At 44.8% G+C, this 8,868-nt stretch overlaps 1 pseudogene across 1 annotated transcript; it reads left to right on the forward strand.

Annotated features, from left to right (window-relative positions):
- Positions 1-647: 647 nt before the first annotated feature.
- On the forward strand, positions 648-6,403 carry LOC100279328 (LOC100217218-like pseudogene; annotated as a pseudogene). Its single transcript, NR_158729.1, has 8 exons — positions 648-1,325; positions 1,493-1,639; positions 1,734-1,800; positions 1,873-2,030; positions 2,469-2,615; positions 4,137-4,201; positions 5,417-5,558; positions 6,088-6,403. The product of NR_158729.1 is annotated as a protein-like pseudogene (transcript).
- Positions 6,404-8,868: the final 2,465 nt, after the last annotated feature.

Consider the following 8,868-nt stretch of genomic DNA (forward strand, 5'->3'; position numbering starts at 1 on the left):
TGGTTTTAGACTAAATTCTAGGGTAGTCGGGGGTCTACCTAAGCTACCCGTTAGATCCGTCCCTGGTTGGTCCAAAAGAAGCGCCAACAAAGGGCATGTTTGATTCTCGGCTAAGTACGTGCTAAGGTTAGTTGACTAAATTAAATAATTAATCTTAGACACAAAAATTAAATAAACTATGATAAGTTAGGTATAGATCATGCAGACATCAAGCCTTTGACTTGATTTGGCGTGACTGTCTATTAAGAGCTAGGCACGACCGCACGACCCAGTCTTCTAGAGCAGGCGCATAAAGTAGGTAGTAGTAGGATATGCATGCAGATGGCCGACCGAGCTGTGTAATGGGCTAATAGACTAGCGAGAGGCTCCGTCGTTTTGGTCTGATCCAGATACGACCGAACTCCGTCTTCTTCTCTTGTACCTTCAATTTTAAAGACAACAACTTCAAAGACATATATAAATTGATTCAATTATAGAGATAATATCGGAATAATTCTGTCCCAATCTTTAACCCTAAACCAAACAATCTTATTTGAGAAAAATATAACTTATTCAAGAGTCATCGTGATCATAATTCATTTATAGACAAATATCATATAGCAAATAAAATCTAAAAAAGGAAAATGAATCTCTACTATTCCTTATATCTTCACTGTAGGCGTCCACAGGCTTGGTTCTGCCATCGCGCTCCGTCCGCGATCCCCTCCCCGCGCCCGATCCTCCACGCTCGATCCTCGAATCCCGCGGCTTCCTTCGATGGCACGACCCCATCCATCTCGCCAGTGTCCGTGGTCCCCTCCCCGCGCTCCCCACCACGACGACACGACCCCATCCATCTCGCTGCTGTCCACGCCCAGTCGCGCCTCCCACGATCACGCCCACGGACGCAACCTCCCTCCCTCCCCGTCCCCGTTCATGTCGCCCCCGTCCGTGATCCCCTCCCCGCCCTCCTCTCCGCGACCCCATCCATCCTGTCGCCGTCCACGCCCAGCAGCGCTCAAAAGCAAAAAAGGGTACGAATACGAATCCCAATCCAGGGCCGGAGGGCGAGCGAACTCAAAAGCAAGCTGTTCCAGTCCAATCCGCCCCAGTCCAAATCTAATCGCCGGGTTTAGGCAGAAGGGGTGGGACGCGGCGAGGTTTAGGCGGGGTTTGTTTTGTCCCTTTCGTGCGATTCTGCTCTCCGCGCGGGAGGCAAGTACTGACGGAAGCGAAGACCAAGGCGGAGGAGGGGGTCCCCGGCGGTGGAAGTGGAACGCGCCGATGCGCAAGTTTCAGGACTCCATCAAGGCCCTCCAGGCCGACATCGATCATGCCAATGCGATGTGAGTCCTCCACTCCTCCAGGGAGCAGAATTTCCTGTTCGCCCCCTTTCCCTTTGCTTGCTCACGTTAAAGGCGGAATCTTTTTTACTCTTTTTCGACGTTTTGGATGACTGAATGACTTTTTTTATTATGTGTGTGTTCCGCGGTTGTTTGTTTGTGCGATGCAGAGCAGGGTGTCGGAATTCTTGAGGGACTACGATGGCTCGGTCATCCAGATGCGGGTGGCGTACAGCGCCGTCGCGCATTTCCTCCTGCAGTGGACCGACTGCAAGCTCGCCGGCGCGCTCGGCCTCCTCAAGGTTATGCTATACAAGGTATCGCCGCCTTGCACCCTGCTAGCTCGTGCCCGTGCTCGATTAGGGTTTTCACTCCACGAGCTGGCTTGCTGAGTTGCCGTTTCTCCGGCAGGTGTGCGCGGACGGCTCGTCGGCGCTTCCTGATTGGGACATGGAGGCCAGCATCAGGGAGTTTTACGGTAATTAACCCACCCCTTCCTCTCTTCCTTGAACAACTAACTGTCGATTTTGACGGCGTTGCGCAATGGCAGGCGTCATTTTCCCGTTGTTGCTGCAGCTTCCGAGTGGCATCACCGAGCTGGACGACAGGAAGCAGAGGAAGCTCTGCCTCAAGAAATTCAGGAGCAGGGATGAGCAGCTCTGGGAGGTGGACACGGAGAGGGAGCTTGAGTGTGGGATCTGCCTCGAGGTTAGCCCCAAGGTCGTGCTGCCCAACTGTGCCCACATGCTCTGCATGCGGTGCTTTGAGGATTGGTAATATCTCTTTTGGTTTACAGCTGTTCAAGAAAGAAACATAATTGGCACGACCCCATTTACAAGATAGGGACTATCTACTTCATAGACGACATTCGCGCTTAATTTTTTTGCATGAAATATTTAAATTACTCCTACAATGTCGATTCCTACATAACTGTTTAACATCGTTTTAAGTCAGTTATGGTTTTCAGCTATGCACTTTCATGTCGATTAAATTTTATAATTTAGTAGTTGCTAAATACGTTAGAACGTTCATGAAATCTTGCTATCATATTTTCCTATAGTCTTATTTATTCTTACCTTTACAATCCCATATATTACAAAAATCATATCTAACACCAAGTCGTTCAAACATTTTTTGTTATAGCAGGAAATGACACCTACTCTACTCCGCAGCTTAAAACCTCAAGATATGTCGGTAATCAAACAAGTACAAGTTTCAAGGAAATGGGAATTTCATGGAAATACAGACATTGGGTCCATATTACACATTGATATGATTTTGGCTGACAAAGAGGTAAGAACCCAATATCCTTTTTTTCTAATAACATTACTCATGTGTATCCAAATAGGATCATTAGAATTTTCTGTTACATCATTCTACCTATATTTCAGCATAGGTCCTTTCACTGTTGATCTGTTCGCTTCACGCAAAAAAGCCTCGGTTCCAACTGAGATCTTCGTTTAGTTCACCCAAACTTGCCGTAGACACTCAGTTAAATTGCTATGCCAAGTTTATTCAGGTCTCTTATTCCTAGACCTACAACCTCCTTTGCCATGTACGAATCCAACAATTTAAAACATGTTGATAATGAGTGCCGAGTATTCTTAGCAAATTTTGATCAAGTTCATATATGAGTGAATCACAATGTACTAAAGGGAACTACTTAATGCTTACTAAAAACATCAGTTAATCGCTTTGTAGTAGAAGTGAATTGAATGACCTAAATTCAAAATAGTGTATCCCTACATGCCCGCATGATTTCTTCCAATATACATTATAATAGATGCATGCTAAAATACTAAATCGGAAACTTTTACTTTCTCAACAGGTTATTGCTGTCAGTGACCACCATTTAGTTTGGTTACAATGACTATAACATGACCTTCTACATTCATGTGATCAAACATTCACAATACATATACCTCTTTTGGTTCTCATACGCTTCATCAGACTCTGCATTTCTAACAATGGGCAACCAAAAAAAGATTACTAAAATTATATCCTAAAATTATATTTCCACCTACAATACACAAAAAAGTACCGCGCCAAGTTATTTTGTTGAATTTAACTGACTTCACGAAATATATGTACTGCACCCAAGTTATTTTGTTCACGTAAACTAGCTTCCAGAATTGTTTTTTCTACATTCAGTAATTGTCAAATAATTATATACACTCCACCAAGTTATTTTTACTACATAGTTAATGTAAATTATAAAACTATAGCTGTTAATAATATTAAATTTTAGACCACCGATTTAGCGTACACTACAATTTGGTATAGTCTATTCCAATTATTTTACCTGTTTCATACATGCCCATATTTTCAACCTAACTACTAATACTGTCAACTATACATTCATATTCTGACATACACACAAATCTACTACTGCTGCTATAATGTTGTAACTATATGAAATTTATCTCCACCACTTTTCCTTGTCTGTCTCGCATTCACTTCAATATAAATGCCAATCATTATGCCGATAAAGATTATGCGGCCGCAGACATGTTCAACTAATATCTATTTTCATATATTTGCCAATGATAATATTTGTTGTTTTGAAAATTGGTTTACCATGGAGATTACTAATTATAGACTCTTAGAATTTAAGTTCGTTTATATCCTTTCTCCATGTAAACTATCCTAGAATAAAAAATTATATCACGCGTATGAAGTGCTGTTTGTTTTTTCTTTTTTGAAAATTGGTGTCGTGCTTTTTTTTGAATGAAGCAATTTCACTGTAGGTTGTCGGTTTGGAGCCTTTTTAGTGTCAGATGGTCTGTCTCTATATCTCTATTCATTTCACTGCAGCGCTGTCTGAGGTGCGTGGTCAAGTCGAGGCGAAGATGAGCAAGGAGGATGTGCTCAAGGTGCAGGTGAGTTCGCTCCACTCTTCTTCTTCTTCTTCTTGCCGATCGACCCAACCACCGCACTCCACCTACACACAGGCACATGTTCATTGTTTTTGCTGATTTCAACATAGTACTGCTCAGTGGCGGATCCAGGATGAGATGCAAGGAGGGGCTACTAGCCTACTAAAATAAAGCTAAAAATATTTAGATATAACTAAATGATCTAATTAATATAGACCAAATAAGTATGAAAATAACTAATAAGTTGTGTTAAAAAGTACAATACTCAAAACATACCCCTAATGAGTTGTGTTAAAAGTATCTTTGTTCCGGTTCTTGATGAGAAATTTATCCATTCTATCCCTATAAACTAAAAAATAATTTTATCAATTAACCTAGCAAATAATTGACCAATCCAAAATACCAAAGTATAAAACCTAATCTCTTGGTGAAAAGCAATCTATGTTTAGCAAGTTAAGAATTATATAGAGTAAAGTCTAGATTCTAGAGGGAAGATAAATGACGTCGATTGAAAATAAAAAGGGCAAGGCACAGTCTTGAAATGACACTACACACTACACCGATCCTCCAGCCCTTGCCACGCTTTTTCTTTTGTATCTCGTGGGTCATGGCTTGCAGTGCAGCCTATAGCTTGCACTGCAGGACAGTGTGTCTGGCGTCTTGACCTGCTTACACCAACACGTGACTCTCTGTTGGCTGCTGCATACTCGCCTTGTTGCCGGCACCGCGACCGGGGCTGCAGCCCAGGCAGTCCCAGGTTCAAATCCGCCCCTGGTACTGCTTGTTTAGTAGTGAAGACAGAGACTGCAGTGAAAACAGACCACCACCTGTATTCTTTCAGGTGTTAGAAATGTAAAATTTTGCTTTCTGGTTATGTGTGTTCCTCTTGCTGCATGGTTATTACCCCACCCCCATCCATCTCGCCTGTGCAGAAATAATAAACATCACTAGTGTGCGTTAACTATTTTCTTGATACTGTTGTTTCTATTGTTCTCAAGGTCTTGGATTCAACATAGTACTAGCAGTTTGGAATCACCCGACGGGGATGCTTTCCATGTAATAAATATTTTTGGAACGTTTCGGATTTAACTTATGTTGTTTCTATTGCAATCAACATGGTGTCACTATTTGGATTCACCAGTAAGAATATTTGCCATTTGGGCTTGTTAATTAGGGTGAAATTTTATATAAAACATGCCTCGTTCACTTGCTTTCCAGTTCTTGATTTCAGATCTCTGAAGCCAATTACGTACACATTTTCCTACCACGACTTTTATTCTGCTTTCCGTTTCTCAACGTCTTGGACATTGCCGGCGAGCGCGGTCTCCTCGACAACTTCTACTGCTAACTCGGGTGCAAGGTAAGGTACAAATATTTCATATAGTTCTCTACACTTTGAGATTGTTGTAAGGATATTTTAAATGTGGTACTTATATTTCATTCAGTTCTATACTTTGATTTTGGTGTAGAGATTTAGTTATGTAGAATTTTGCTTGAAGTTGGTCTGTTTTTACCGATAGACCAACATCAAGTTGTGTGAAATTGTAAGACAGTAAGGTTCATCCATGAATTAGTATACCATGGAATGATCTACAACACTTGTGTCTGAATACAACAAAAATCATAGAAATTGTGTCTGAATATTCTGTGTTGCTCGTTACATTGAGTCTGGTAGTCGTTGTTCCACTATATGTTCTGGTAGTCGATGTTCCTATGTACCCATCTGGTAATCGCTTTCAGTCCGTCTAAACACAAGTCTTTTTAAGTCTTGTTCTCTATAGATTATTGTTGAATATAGTTGATGCTTGTTTATCTCATATAGTGTGACATGTGTTGCTATATGTGACTACATGGTGCCTTTTAATTTGTTCATCAGTTGCTATATGCAGATGCCCAGCAAACTTCCCAATCCAGCTGCCGGCAAGGAGATGAGGTTCCCGACGGCGACAATTTTCCACTACACAACCGGATTCTTCAGCAGCATATGGATCCGTTGAAGCGCCGTGTGACAATGCCACCAAAGAGCAGCAACAAACAAGCTCAAAGTCTCCGCTAACCACTAATCTCATAAAGCTTGAATTTTCTCATTGCTATGTTTCCTTCTCCTAGCAAAGTTAAGATGTTTGCACATTTCTAGCTTATTAGGTCCTTGTGTGGAATGTGTTTGAACAATGATCTCATTTAAACAATATCAACATGTGTGATATATAAAAACCGTAGCAACGCACGGGCACATACCTAGTAAATAATGATAAATTGAAGTAAAAATTGTTAAAGAGAAACTAGCATAAACGTGATACTATCATGGTAGCAATACTTGCAGCTAACAGGAAAATGATTGCTCAAATATCTTTATAGGAAATACTTATCTGGAGGAGTTATCATCAAGTGAAATAGTATTTTAATAAAACTACTACACCTGCTACAATGACGGTTATCTTTCTTCACATGGCCCTTATCATTCATCTAGCAGTCTTCATATCCTCATCAACTGTCACACCCGGTTTTAAGGAACAAAGCCGGGTGCATCTCATATATGTGCCAGAGAAGACAACACATATAATAACAAAGTGTATAGAGATAAATGTCATAAATATTATAAATGTACTTATTACATAGCGGAAGTCTTACAAAAATAAATGATAAAATAAAGCGAACTAAATAATATTCCCTGGCACCACAAAGCTGACTGGGAGACGCCACCTAGATCAAATCGAAAGCCTTAGTGTTAGGCGGCTCCTCTTCGACCACCTATTCTTCTCCTGTGGAGGGTGTGAGACAGCAAGAGTGAGCTCACACATGTTCATCGCTCAACAAGTTGTGGGAAATAATGTGGCATGAACTCACCAAAGGTGGGAGTTCATAAAGTGTAAGGCTGATCAATGAAATAAAGGTTGAAGCTGAGCATTGCTTTTATAAGTTGGTCAAAATTTTATTAGCAGTTACTAAGTGTAAGTAAATACCAAACCGTAGTAATAAAAAATAAAAGTAATAATAAAATAATCTCAAATGCAATGAAATGACAGGTTAAGTTTAAGTTCCATAAATTAATCATGTGAGTGTCCGAGCCGCTCATGACCGTGAGCACGGCTAGTATACCAGTTTTACACTCTTCAGAGGTTGCGCATCTTTACCCACAAGTCATATTACCCATTTGCCACGGAGTTGATCAGACCACATACACCTCTACCTAGGAAGCGAGGCAGGGTACCACTACGAGGCCTTTACAAAGTTCCACTAGCTTCAGAAAACCCGCTATAGTTTTGTCGGGGACCATAATTAGGGGTACCCTCAAGGCTCCTAAATCTCAGCTGGTAACCCCCATCAGCACAAAGCTGCAAAGGCCTGATGGGTGCGATTAAGTCAAGGATCGGTCCATTCGAGGGACGCGATCACGCCTCGCCCGAGCCCAGCCTCGGGCAAGGGCAGCGGACCCCGGAGGATCTACGTCTCGCCCGAGGACCCCCTCCAGCAACGGACACACCTTTGGCTCGCCCGAGGCCCTGTCTTCACCAAGAAGCAACGTTGGCCAAATCGCTACGCCAACCGACCAAATCGCAGGGGCATTTAATGCAAAGGTGGCCTGACACCTTTATCCTGACGCACGCCCTCCAGTCGACAGAGCCGAAGTGACCGCAGTCACTTCGCCGCTCCACTGACCGGTCTGACAAGAGGACAGCGCCACCTGCGCCGCTCCGACTGCTGAGCCACTCGAGAAAGTGAGGCTGACAGCAGCCGAGTTCGGCCCTAGGCGCCATGGGAAACTCCGCTCCGCCCAACCCCAGGGCTCGGACTCGGGCTCGGCCCCAGAAGACGACGAACTCCGCTCCGCCCGACCCCAGGGCTCGGACTCGGGCTCAGCCCCAGAAGACGACGAACTCCGCTCCTCCCGACCCCAGGGCTCGGACTCGGGCTCAGCCCCGGAAGACGACGAACTCCGCTTCGCCCGACCCCAGGGCTCGGACTCGGGCTCGGCCCCGGAAGACGACGAACTCCGCTCCGCCCAACCCCAGGGCTCGGACTCGGGCTCGGCCCCGGAAGACAACGAACTCCACTCCGCCCGACCCCAGGGCTCGGACTCGGGCTCAGCCCCGAAGGACGACGAACTCCGCTTCGCCCGACCCCAGGGCTCGGACTCAGCCCTGGCCTCAGCCGACGATCTCCGCCTTGTCCGACCCGGGGGCTCGGACTCAACCTCGACCTTGGAAGACAGACTTGACCTCGACCTCGGAGGAGCCTCCACCTCGCCCAACCTAGGGCACAGACCGACCACGTCAACAGGAGGCGCCATCATTACCCTACCCCGAGCTGACTCAGACTACGGGGAACAAGACCGGCGTCCCATCTGGCTCGCTCCACTATACGAGTAATGATGGCGTCCCGCACGCTCTATGACGACGGCGGCTCTCAGCCCCCTTACAGAAGCAAAAGGACGTTAGCAAGGACTCGACAGCCCCGACAACTGTCCTTCCGCCAGGCTCCAGCGCTCCTCCGACGGCCACGACACCACACGAACTGGGTGCCAAAACCTCTCCGGCTACCACGATGGCATGTACTTAGGGCGCTAGCTCTCCTCCGCTAGACACGTTAGCACACTGCTACACCCCCCATTGTACACCTGGATCCTCTCCTTACGCCTATAAAAGGGAGGTCCAAGGCCCTCTTACAGA

The sequence above is a fragment of the Zea mays genome, chromosome 2 (assembly GCF_902167145.1).
Source record: "Zea mays cultivar B73 chromosome 2, Zm-B73-REFERENCE-NAM-5.0, whole genome shotgun sequence".
Classification (NCBI taxonomy): domain Eukaryota; kingdom Viridiplantae; phylum Streptophyta; class Magnoliopsida; order Poales; family Poaceae; genus Zea; species Zea mays.